The sequence below is a fragment of the Pleurodeles waltl genome, chromosome 1_2 (genome assembly GCF_031143425.1).
Source record: "Pleurodeles waltl isolate 20211129_DDA chromosome 1_2, aPleWal1.hap1.20221129, whole genome shotgun sequence".
Lineage (NCBI taxonomy): Eukaryota > Metazoa > Chordata > Amphibia > Caudata > Salamandridae > Pleurodeles > Pleurodeles waltl.
This window is the reverse complement of record NC_090437.1, coordinates 541,318,696-541,331,352: the sequence shown is the minus strand read 5'-3', so window position 1 is coordinate 541,331,352 and position 12,657 is coordinate 541,318,696.

Here is a 12,657-nt window from a genome sequence, read left to right as displayed (position 1 = left end):
TTATATCCTATGGAACTCGTAATACGGCTGGTGGTATATCCGTCACTTTACCGTCACTTTTGGGACGGATTAACACCTCCTCCAAAGTTGTAATAACCCCCATAGTGATTGGCTATTCTGCCCTTGCTGCTCAGCCTCCCTCTCCCTCCCCTCTTCGTGTGCCTTGCCAGTAATGGAATTGCACACAAGGGAGCATGGAGAGAGAGAAAGGAGACGTGCATCGACAAAGAACACACTTCATCACCTCATAGCCTGATCTTCTGTTGAAGCGAGGCCTCGTCTTAACTGGGCCTCACTCTCACAGTAGTCAAGCTCAGTCACACAACAGGCAATTTAATTAATTAAACTGCCTCTGCTGCTGCTGATTGCTGACAGAGTTTGGTGAGTACTGTACATTTTGTCACAATTGACAATTCAAATTAATTAGCTAACTTAGCTCACACAAAATTGCTGTTGTTCCGCTAGGCTAAGATTTAACGATTATATATTATTGCCCTAGTGTACTGTGCTCCCCAGAGTGAATCCCCACGATGGACCGTGCCTGTGTGAATTGAGCACATGTCTGTGAGAAAAATTCCATCTTTTTTGTTGTCTCAGTTTTATAGCGCAAACGCGACCCCAAGTATTGGAGCGTTTTACGACGAAACGACGAATCAGATGTTTGCGACATGCAAAATGCAATTTGGGATGTACAGACCCATTTTTGCAATTCGATAATCTATTTACCAAATCGCAAAAAGGGTTTGTGAGTTGCAATTAGGAAGGGGTGTTCCCTTCCCAATTGCGGGTCACAGTCCCATGTATGATTGTTTTGTGACCACAAATGCGGTGGCAAAACAATCGCAGTTAGCACCAGTTTCAAACTGGTGCTAACCTATTCGCAAACAGGAAGGGGTCCCCATGGGACCCCTTCCCCATTGTGAATGGCAGTAAAAATATTTTTTTTAGAGCAGGCAGTGGTCCTACGGACCACTACCTGTTCTGAAAAAATGAAAAGAAAACTTTAAATTTTTTGTTTTGGAAATGCATCTCATTTTCCTTTAAGGAAAACAGGCTGCATTTTTTTTTAAAAACTGCTTTATTTAAAAGCAGTCAAAGACATGGTGGTCTGCTGTCTCCAGCAGGCCACCATCCCTGTGAGGGCGGCCATTCCCAATGGGGTCGCAAATTGCGACCTACCTCATGAATATTAATGGGGTAGGTCATTTTTAACCTCATTGTGAATAGCAAAGAGTGGCATTTGCGAGTCGCAAAACCTGAAGTTCGTACATGTGGCTCTAAGTGACTTTTGCCCAGAATCCCACTGAGACTCACTTGAACCTGAGTTGGCTGGTTCCCCAGATCCAAAGTCAGCACTCAGCAGCTCTGTCCAGTGGCTGTTACACCACCAGGGGTGACTGGAGGCCTGTGACGGGAAAATGTTATTTTTTGTCACCAGGGATGTGTGCTTTAGAGAAGTTTAAAAAAATATGATTTGCAATTTCAGCCACTCAATGGTAAAGTGGTCTGGGGAACATGCAACATTACACGACAATGTTATGGACAATGACATATAGATAATGAAAAAGTGCTGTTTACTAGTACAGCTCATGGCACGTGCTGAGGCAACTTGCTTCCTATCTGTTGTGGGAATGGTGAGAAAAGCAGGTGAGGCTCGATGTGATATTGATTCACATTGATGAAAATGGCATTGTGCAACTAACAGAATTAGAGCTATTGAAGATTGTAAAGAGTGATTTGAGAGTAATACAGGGTAAATGTGAAAGGGCATAGTTTTCAAAGCCCTGGTGATGAGCTATTGCTCTTGTATTTTGTTTGAACCAAACAGGAAACAGAGCCCTTTTGACAACGACCAACTAAAAGGAAGGTCCTTTTGAACTTTATTACATAACAAAATCTTATCTCAAGTTCGGTTCATGAAATCAAAGCTTTGTGGGCAGGCAGGAGTGCTAAGTTATCTGACTACAGTCTGAGCATCTCCGGCCTCAACACACAGCCCTTGCACCTCTCCTGCTCCCCACCCCTACAGCCCCGAGCCCTGGCACCTTTCCTGCTCCCCGCTCCCTCCCTCCAGACCCCCATCCCACCATCCCCCTATCCCTTCAGCCTCTCACACAATGTCTGCCTGTAGCTGCTAACCACGAATGGGTCCGACTGCTGCTGTCCTCTAGCCTCTTCCATCCGTTGCACCCCACTCCAGCAAATATTCACCACTTTCTCAATGTAACCTTAAACTGTTTGTAGCGTGCAACTGTTTTGTTGTAGGATTATACAGGATTACATAAGAGGCGCATTTCCTCCATAAACACATTACTTTTTCAAAAGGACTCTGTATAGTCTTCATTGAGGTCACGTTTCTTGGCCCTCAACTGGACGGTGAGGAGTTCGGCACACCGGAAGGAGTTCAGCGGGAGGAGTTCAGCGCACGTTCGGGAGAGAGGCTGGGAGAGAGGCTGGGTCGCCCGTGCAGGCCTGTGGTTACATCTGCGGCTGCATCTGCGGCTTATACCCAGCCCCCGGCCGTGGTCTACACCTGGGCACCGGGTGTGTGCAGCAACAGCTGCCCAGGAGAGAGGCTGCGCTGCGCTGCACGGCCTGTAGGGCCCATGGATTCACCCCGTGTCTATACCCAGGGCACCGGGAGGGTCCCCAGCATGCACCTTGCTACATCCCAGGCGCTGGCTCACAGATTTCCATATTCCCTGTGGCTTGTGCTGTGCTTGCTTGGTCTCAGGTGTCTGGTGCTTGTCTGGTGCCTGGAGTCTGGGGATGAGGCCCCTCACCACTGCCCTTTGCCACTCATTGCCGCCCATTGCTGCTTTTGCTGCTCTCTGACCACAGCCCTCAAGGGGGCCGGCATTTTGGGCCCCTCTTTGATCCTTCTTCGGCCCTGCTTTGGACTTGCGGACAGTGGACAGTCGTCTAGACCTTTGGCCTGCCTTCAGTGCACCTGGTATCCCCCTGTTGTCCCCCCCTCACCATCTCTGGCACTCAGGGTGCAGTGCATCCCTTAACAGGTGATCTGGTGTGGTTGCCCTGAGCCGGCAACAGAGAGAGCCAATGACGACTATCAACTATAAACAATCAGTGGGGAGGGAGCGACAGTAACCCGCATGCCCTCTTCTCCACAAGACCGCATGGAAGCAGTGGAAGCTGTGGAGGTAACAAGCAAGTCCCGGTAAGAGCTGCGGCGGGTGCAGGTGCATTGATTGTTCACCAGGTGAGCTCGCCAGCACACAGCCACCCGATAAACAAGAGACTAAGAGCACTTGGCAACGTCTGGAGGGTGAAACAAGCGTGCTCATGCCTCACCTTGGTCTGAGGATAAACAGGAGAACAAGAGCACTTGGGAACACGTGAAGGGTGAAACAAGCGTGCTTGTGCCCCCCCCCCTTGGACTGAGGAAGCACTAAAAGAGTAATGTGGTGGCAAGCAAGATCAAGCACAAGTGCCACAACAACCAACAGCAATCAGCAGGGATGTGGCAGCGCTTAGTCCCTTCCCATTGACGGCACTGAATATTTGCCTGTGCTTTTGCAGAATACAGCTATAGCCCTAACTCCTAAGGCAAGAGAGTTAGAGTATCTGGAGACTTGAGAAGGAAAAAAGAAAGAAGTAAGCTTGCTCGTGTCCCCCCTTGGTCTGAGCAAGCAGTGACAAGCAAGGTGGAACGACAGTACGTGCAGGGGGTGTGGTGGCGCTTAGTACTTCTCTGCCTGCGGCGTCTGAACTTCACTGTGGCAACTGTTAGAAATAGCACTGCACACCGCACTGCACATCGCACCTAGAACTCTTACAAGGCATATAATAAACAGTACCAGCATCCTATTAGTGACCAGCCTCAGGGCCCTAGGGGCTCTAAGACAATATTAGATCAGGCCCAGGCTTAGTCATCAGGATTGGAGGTGGCGGGGCTCTGAGCATCTACATCTTCTCTGCCTCAACCTCTATCTCAAACATCGGCAACAAGCACCTCCTCAATCTGACCGCAGCCTGTGTCCATCCTGACAGGACATCTGAAGTCAAAACCGAGTCACAACCAGCATAAACAGCATAAAGAGGGGGCGTGGCCAAGATGGCAGTGTGAGTGGACATGGATTCCGGAGCTCCTCCGCCTGGGCCTTCTCCGGCGAATAGACAGCCCGAGCGCCCCTGGAGGAACGGCTCTGATGCCTTGGGGGCATAGAGAGGCCCCGCGGGCAGAATTCAGCGCTCGGCTGGCAGTTCTGCAGCCCGGCGGGCCTGTGAGGTGGTTGGGGCCTGAGCCCCGGTCGAGCGCCGCGGGCGCGGCGATTGACGCAGCTGCCGCGTGAGACCCCGAGCAGGATGCAGGCGCCCGTAGGACCATACCGGGCTTGGGCGCGGTGTGAGACCCTGTGGGAGTCGGCGTCAGCGGTTGGGCCGCAGAGGTACGGAGCCAGGGGAGGGGGCCACACGGGGAAGCTGGCTGAGAGAGAGTGCCCTGAGAGGGCCGACTGGAGCGGAGACAAGGCGGTGACCCGGGGCTGGAGTTCCTGAGGCCCTATAGGAGCTGACAGAGTGGGGGCCCCACAGGATTCCCTGAGTGTGACAGACCGGAGATTGGGCAAGGCCTATCGGCCCACGCTGCAACGTGAGCGGCCCTGAGGCACCACCCTGGGCCCTGTGGGCGGCTGGCCATCCCCAGGCGGGCCAGCAGTGAGGACACATAGCAGAGAGCTTGTCACGACAGGGCAGGGAAGAGGAAGACGGTTACCTGTACCGAGCATTGTGGAGAGGCTGGGACCGGGCTGAGTGGTCCCGATGAAGGGAGTACTCAGGCGCAGAAGCACACAGTGGGGCAGCATGGAGGCCAGTGACAGGTACTGCTTCCACTCGGAGACTGCAGTTGAATAGGACTCTGATGGCGTCCTCTCAGCCAAAGAGAGACCAGTCGGTGAGGGAGATGCTAACACGGTCTCACCTACCACAGAGCAAGTCGGCTGAGGCAGACGACGATGGAGGGGCACCGGTCACGAAAGGTTTCCTCACCTCCTTGTTTGACTCTCTCAGGATGGAGCCCCCGTACAAAGCAGCTCCTACACGTAATAGATCAAACTACCAGATCCCATAGGGAGGCACTCCTCCTCTCCATTGATGCGGAGAAAGCTTTCGACCGGGTGCACTGGCCTTACCTTTTTCGGGTGCTGGAGCGCTTTGGACTAGGCCCGGTGTTTCAGAGATGGATTCAGTGTATATATAGTGCCCCGAGGGCGGCAGTCGGGTGAACGAGGCCTTGTCGCTTCCATTTCCAATAGGACGGGGGATGAGGCATGGGTGCACTCTCTCCCTCTATTATTTGCGCTGTACATGGAGCCCCTAGCACAGTGCCTATGAGATAACACCCAAATCTCTGGTGTTCGGTTTGGGGGAGACCACTATCTTATCAGTCTTTACGCCGATGATGTGATCCTCACGCTGGCGGATCCCATGGTTTCATTGCCTACGCTCATGGTGGCCATTAGCGAGTTTAGCCGGGTATCGGGGTTCAAAGTTAACACACAGAAATCCCAAGTCTTAAGCTCATCAGTTAATCCGGCTAATGAAGAAGCCCTGAGAGCTCGTTACCCCTTTATATGGTCTACGTCCCACGTGCCTTACCTGGGGATTGTCCTGGCAACATCAGTGGCCCGAACGTGTAGCTTGAATTATGCGTCCCTGTCTAGAGAGATTTTGAATGATTTAGAGAAGTGGAGAAAGCATGGTCTCTCCTGGTTCGGGAGGGTTTCCGCGATAAAGATGACACTCTTACCGCGTATACTTTATGTCTTTCAGACGCTTCCTGTCACCCCACCTCTGCGCACTATAGCAACTCTTCAGTCAGCGATATTCAAATTTGTCTGGGGGGAAAGCCTGCTCGGATGCAGCGTAGTGTGCTATACTGCCCTAAGGAGGCGGGTGGCCTGGCGGTTCCTTGTCTGCTGCAGTATTTTCAAGCAGCTCAACTTCGATTTTTGCTGGAGTGGAGTCGACCGCTTACTGAGAAGCATTGGTGTTTTATGGACCAGGCGGTGGCGGGGTCTCATATCTGAAGGGAGCCGTGGCTTTGGCGTAGACATAGAGCACCAGGACTTTATTCCTCTCCGGTTAAGGGGCAACGTTTCGGGTGTGGGATGCAGTGGCGGTAAGGCGGGGCTTGACAACCTTTCTGTCAACACCAGAGCAATACGCGCTCTATTGGCGACAAAAATGCAAAAACCCAGCACTCTCAAAACAAAGTAATTTATGCATTGTGCTGATATGTTGTGGTTTATCCTTTTGCATTGCAGAGTTCAATCCTGAAAACTTATTTTTAATATGCTTACAAATACTGTTCCTTTGCAATGTATTGCTGCAGGTTTTCAGAGCGTGTTAGGGTGTGGCCCCTTCTAGGGCCTTCCAGAGACTTTCCCTGCAACATGTCTGGGCGTGGTTCTGGGCTTGGCCAAGACTCTATAAAAGAGAGCCAGCCCAACTCCCAGTGCTCACTATTCAGAGGTCCCGGTGCAGAGCAGCAGCTTCTTCCTGAGCTCCTGTCCTGGCGGCCTATTTGGATCTTCCAGTCTTCTGCCCTAATCCTTCATTGGTGATCATTGTTCCAGGCGGTAAGACTGTGGTTGGATTGTCCCGACACCGTTATTTAGAATTTTCATATTCTTGGTTTAAATTCTTAAATGAGTAACAGATTACTAGCTCGCTACCATTTCTTGACATTTATATGGTAGTTTACAAATAGGCAAGATGCGCAATTTATTGCATAAAGGTTTGACTTTGTTATTCATTGCGCGCTACCATTTCTTGACATTTGCATGGTGGCTTAAGAATTGGCAAGACGCGCGATTCGTTTTATGGTGTTTAAACATTGTTGTCCATTGCGCGCTACTATTTCTTGACATTTACATGATGTTTTACGAATTGGCAAGACGCACAACTCATTTCATGAGCATTTAACTTTGTTGTTCATTGCGCGCTACCATTTCTTGACATTTTAAATGGTGGCTTAAGAATCGGCAAAAGAAGCGCAATTCGTTTCATGGTACTTTGATCTTGTTATTTATTGTGAGCTGTTATTCCTTGACATTTACATCGTGTTTTAAGAATCGGCAAGACTCGCGATTCGATTAATGATGATTTGACTTTGATATTAATTGCGTGCTACCATTTCTTGGTATTTTACATGGTAACACTCAAATTGGCAAGACGCACAATTCTCTCCTCGAGTTTAATTCATGTTGTTTATTGTATGCTACTATTCTAAGATATTTATTGTGTAATATTCGAGTTGACAAGTTATGTGATTTGTTTCCTGAATCCATATTGTGTTATTCATGGTGCACAATCCTTTTATGGTGTTTACTATATATATATATATATATAACTGCAATATGCGCAATTTGTGTTGAAACATTTTAAGAGTACACAGAAGGCCAGAGTTTCTAGATGCAATATTGTATGGTCCTAGTATACATTCTCAAAACAGGATTTATATGACTGGTTTAAAATTTAGTCAGAATGTTTTTTCTGATTCTCATGTAAAGGAAAGTAATTGAATAAGAAAGTTTTCATTTAATTCATCTTGATTCCCCTACAGGTATCCGGCCATCTTGAAACGTAATCATTTTAAACCTAACTCTTAGATTGTTCATGTTGTCAGAGTGACTAGGCTTAGAATCATAGTCTAGTATTGATTTCAGGAGATATAATTTTCATATTGTGTGTTCTAACCTTTTTCTTACTACAGGTCTCCTTCCCAGCTGTTCCCTTCCTGATCCCCTCTTCCCCTCTTGGACTCTCTCAGTCTCTGTGATTTATCTATCAGAGTCTTGGAGCTGTTCAGTGGTGGACGTGTTGGGAACGTGCACAGACCCCGGGGATCTGGAGACTCTGACAGATTAGTGAGCCCACAAATTATTATCCTCCTGGCTTGTGTATGTTCTCAGCATGGCCACGCTAGACGAGTTAGTCAAGGCTATCACCCAGCTCAAAGCAGAGGTGGTATCATCCAAAGAATTGACAACTAGCTTGGCAGAGAGAGTGAGTCAGTTGCAAGATAAGGTAGAGAAGAAGGAACAAAGTCCCACAGGTGTGTCTTGGCCAGGTACTTATTCTCAGGCTTCTGGAAGTAATCCGATTTCCCTAAATGTTCCTTCTGCAATTCCTTTAGCTCCCCCAGAACATTTCTCAGGTGACCCTTTGAAAGCGCAATCTTTCCTGGTTCAAGTGGAACTACACTTCACCTGCAGACCAAATACTTTTCCCGATGCCCACTCCAAAGTAGCTTTCTTGTTATCATATCTGTCTGGGGATGCAGCTACTTGGGCAATTCCTCTTGTGCGTAAAAATAGTCCCTTGTTGTATAACTGGAGAAATTTTGTTCGTGAATTTGAGAGAGTTTTTGATCGTAGACCTGTAAGAAAGTCAGCAGATCGTGAATTATTAGATTTACGCCAAGGAAATCAAGACCTAGTGTCGTATTTAGCCAACTTTAACCGGCTGGTTGCCGAGACATCCTGGCCTGAAGAAAAACAAGCGGTCTTGTTTTACAAGGGACTCAAAGAGGAATTAAAAGATATCTTAGCGCAAATCGATCCACAACCTACAGTCTGCCAAGAATTAATAAATCTTGTCTTGAGACTTGATCATCGTTTAGCAGAACGTAAAGGAACGCGCAAAAAGATTGAAAAATATTCATGGCGCGATCATGAGAACAGAGAATCAAGAACTCCGAAAGAAAGAATGCCGGAACCGATGGAAATTGGAGCCATCAGAAGTCCTTTGACCAAAGATGAAAAGGACCTCCGCAGAAAAAATGGACAATGTCTCTATTGTGGGCGAAAAGGTCATTTTGCCAAAGATTGTCCAATCAAACCAAAGAACAAGCAAGGTCCAGTTCAGAAGGTCGCAGCCAATGCACCAGTCGAGTTGGAAAAACTAAAACACCCGAGATGCAGAGAAGGGTTGCTCTTAGGTGTCACCGTGGACCCTTCACAATCTAGACATCTTAAACTGGAAATAAGAGTTCAGGTCAAGAAAAAGATCTATTTAAAAAAAGCTCTAGTCGATTCTGGGGCTACTGGGAATTTTGTTGATGTCCAATTGGTTCGTGCATGGGGGATCCCATGTATTGAAAAGAAGACCCCAGAAATCATCCAGGCAGTCGATGGAAAACTCTTGACTGGAGGTCCAGTAACTCTTCAGACTATCCCCTTGTTGATGATTTGTGAAGATGAGATTCAAAGAAAGAAACATAAAGAGAAAATCATCTTTGACGTGATCCATGCTCCCCAATATGGGATTATCCTCGGCTTGCCATGGTTAACTCATCACAATCCGGAGATCAATTGGGCAGAACGAAAAATCGTGTTCTCATCTGCGCTATGTAACGAACAATGTCTCCAAAAGATTCAAGTACCAAAAGTTTGCAACTCTTACATAGCTACTGCCGCGGAGAAATAAATTCAGCTGCCCAAACAGTATTCATCTTACAAAGATGTATTTGATGAGAAAGGAGCAGAGACTCTACCTCCTCATAGATCTTATGACTGTCAAATTGATCTAGCCCCAGGTGCGATACTTCCCAACTGTCGTGTATATGCCCTGTCAGAACATGAAAATCAGCATTTACGAAAACACCTAGATCAATTTTTGGAGAATGGCTTCATTCGCCCCTCTAATTCTCCTGCAGCTTCGCCTTTGTTTTTTGTTCCAAAAGCTAATGGAGAACTTCGAACTTGCATCGACTATAGGGGATTGAACAAAATCACCATCAAGAATAAATATCCTTTGCCCCTAATTCCAGTCTTATTAGAAAAAATAAAGAAAGCAAAAATCTACACGAAGCTTGATCTTCGAGGTGCTTATCATTTGGTCAGAATGAGAGAGGGTGACGAATGGAAATCAGCGTTCAAGACAAGATATGGCCTTTATTAATACACCGTCATGCCTTTTGGTCTGTGTAATACTCCAGCAGCATTTCAATTTTTCTTGAATTACGTTCTTAGAGAGTATCTCAACATATTTGCCATAGTCTACATCAATGACATTTTGATCTACTCAGACAATGAAAATGAACATGTCCAACATGTCAAGAAAATTCTTGCAGCCCTTCGAAAACACCATTTATATTGCAATCTAACCAAGTGTGAGTTTCATGTTACCACAGTTGAGTTTTTAGGGGTTATTCTTACCCCTCAAGGTATGGTGATGGCAGAAAAGAAAGTAAAAGCCGTATCTGATTGGCCCACCCCAAAGACTGTTCGTGATGTACAATGTTTCCTGGGGTTTGCAAATTTTTACCGGAGGTTCATAAATAATTTCTCCCAGACAGTGGCTCCAATCACTAAGCTACTAAGAAAGAAAGAAAAGTTTGTATGGTCCACAGAAGCTGATCAAGCCTTCTCGACTTTGAAGGAAGCTTTCTCCACTGCCCCAGTCTTGACTCATCCTGATGCGGATCAACCTTTCATAGTGGAAGCTGATGCTTCGGATGTAGCAATAGGAGCCGTCTTATCACAACGAAATAAAGACACTGGTCAACTTCATCCTGTAGCTTATATGTCTCGAAAGTTGAACGAAGCCGAACAGAACTATGTCATTGCTGAAAAAGAGCTTCTGGTGATTTGTGACGCCTTTAAAGAATGGAGACATCATTTGTTGGGTGCCAAATACACTGTTACAGTATATAATGATCATCGTAATCTTCAATTCATGAGTTCTGCCAGACTTTTGACCCCTCGGCAATTACGCTGGATGCTTTTTTTTGCCGAATTTGATTTTGTAGTAACCTTACGGCCTGGTAAAGATAATCGCAAGGCTGACGCCTTGTCCCATCAAGAGTCTACCACGTTGCCTGCATTTCAAGCCTCCAGAGCTATCATTGCTCCTGACAAGGTTCTATGTATCATAAAAACTGAAGATGTCTTTGAAGAAATTTGCAACTCTTTCACTGTTGAAAAATGGCAAACATGGGCCCAAGCAGATCCCAAAAGGTCAATCAAGCAAGGTTTACCCTTTCATGGCGCTCGTTTGTTCGTACCCACTACCAAACTTCGCAAGATAGTGTTTCATTGGTTGCATGTTATACCTACGGCAGGTCACTCAGGTACTCCTAAAACTCTTGAACTGATCCAACGTTATTTTTGGTGGCCTACCCTACAAAAGATGTAAAAGCAATGGTAAACAACTGTGAAGTTTGTGCTCGCATTAAAACAAGTCATTCAAAACCAAAAAGGTTGTTACATCCACTTCCATCCCCAAGTCGTCCATGGGAGCACATATCTTTAGACTTTATTACCGATCTGCCAGTGGTTCTACAGCATTCAGTAATTCTGGTGGTAGTAGATAGTCTCACGAAATATGGACATTTCATCGCCTGTAAAAAAATTGCCCACTTCTAGTGAATTGGCAACTATTTTATTGAACAGAGTGGTTCGTTATCATGGACTGCCAAAGGTTATCCTCTCCGATCGGGGGTCACAATTTTCCTCCAATTTCTGGAAGACATGGTGTAAAACACTCCAAGTGACATCTACGCTATCTACTAGTCACCATCTTCAAACAGATGGTCAAACGGAGAGACTAAATCAGACTTTGAAACAATACCTACGTGCCTACGCTGAAAAGGCACTTCATTCTTGGACATCTATGCTCTGGTTAGCTGAGTTAGCTTACAATAACTCATTCCATACTTCTTTTGGCGTTACACCCTTTTTTGGTTTATTTGGCTATCATCCTGACACCTTGCCCATCACAATTCCTCAAGAAAGTTCTCTTACTCCAGCTGTGTCAGAAACTATTCAGCATTTACATCAAACCCAGAAACTGATTCAACAGCATTTAGAAAAAGCCAAAAAAAAATATAAAAGGCATTATGACAAGAAACATTGTGAGGGACCGCAATATCAACCAGGTGACAAAGTGTGGCTTTCCACAAAACATATAGACTTCAAGAAGAAGCACATGTTTAACCCTAAATTCATAGGTCCTTATACTGTCCTTCAGCAAATCAATCAGGTGACCTATAAACTACAATTGCCCAGATCCTTACGGATTCATCCAGTGTTCCACACTTCCCTCTTGAAAAAGGCAGTCCAAAAGGTCCACCCTCATCCAGCTCCTGTTCTAGTACAAGGGGAAGAAGAATACGAAGTCAAGAAAGTGTTGGATTCTAAACTGAGAGGGCGTAATCTATGGTACTTAATCTCATGGAAAGGTTATGGTCCTGAAAGTAACTCATGGGTTTCCGCATCTGATGTTCATGCTCCAGTACTTGTGAGATGGTTTCATTGTCTTAATCCAAGCAAACCAGGCCCTAGAGCGCGTCTGGGAGAGGGGAGTACTGTCAACACCAGAGCAATACGCGCTCTATTGGCGACAAAAATGCAAAAACCCAGCACTCTCAAAACAAAGTAATTTATGCATTGTGCTGATATGTTGTGGTTTAACCTTTTGCATTGCAGAGTTCAATCCTGAAAACTTATTTTTAATATGCTTACAAATATTGTTCCTTTGCAATGTATTGCTGCAGGTTTTCAGAGTGTGTTAGGGTGTGGCCCCTTTCCAGGGCCTTCCAGACGCTTTCCCTGCAGCATGCCTGGGCGAGGTTCTGGGCTGGGCCAAGACTCTATAAAAGAGAGCCAGCCCAACTCCCAGTGCTCACTA